This window comes from Etheostoma spectabile, chromosome 15, assembly GCF_008692095.1.
Source record: "Etheostoma spectabile isolate EspeVRDwgs_2016 chromosome 15, UIUC_Espe_1.0, whole genome shotgun sequence".
NCBI classification, from domain to species: domain Eukaryota; kingdom Metazoa; phylum Chordata; class Actinopteri; order Perciformes; family Percidae; genus Etheostoma; species Etheostoma spectabile.
Window position 1 is genome coordinate 32,400,549 of NC_045747.1, and position 382 is coordinate 32,400,930.

The window sequence follows — 382 nt, forward strand, 5'->3', positions numbered from 1 at the left end:
GCTCAAAGCACTCTTACATCTACAGGAAACATTCACCATTCACATGCATTCATTCACTGTGGTCGGGGCTGCCGTACAAGGTGCCACCTGCTCATCAGATAAACATTCACACACAGATGCGCAGCACCGGGGGCAACTCGGGGTTCAGTGTCTTGCCCAAGGACACTTCGACAATGACTGCAGGGGCGGGGATTGAACCACCAACCTTCTGATTGGCAGGCCACCGCTCTACCACTGATCCACAGCAGGACAAAGCAAGACGCAGCAGGGCACCGCAGAGCCTAGCAGGTCGTAGCAGGGCATCCCAGAACTTGTAGCAGGACGGCGGTGACAGCTACAACTAGGATCTTGGAGCCTCCCTGATCCAAGGAAACATGCTGGG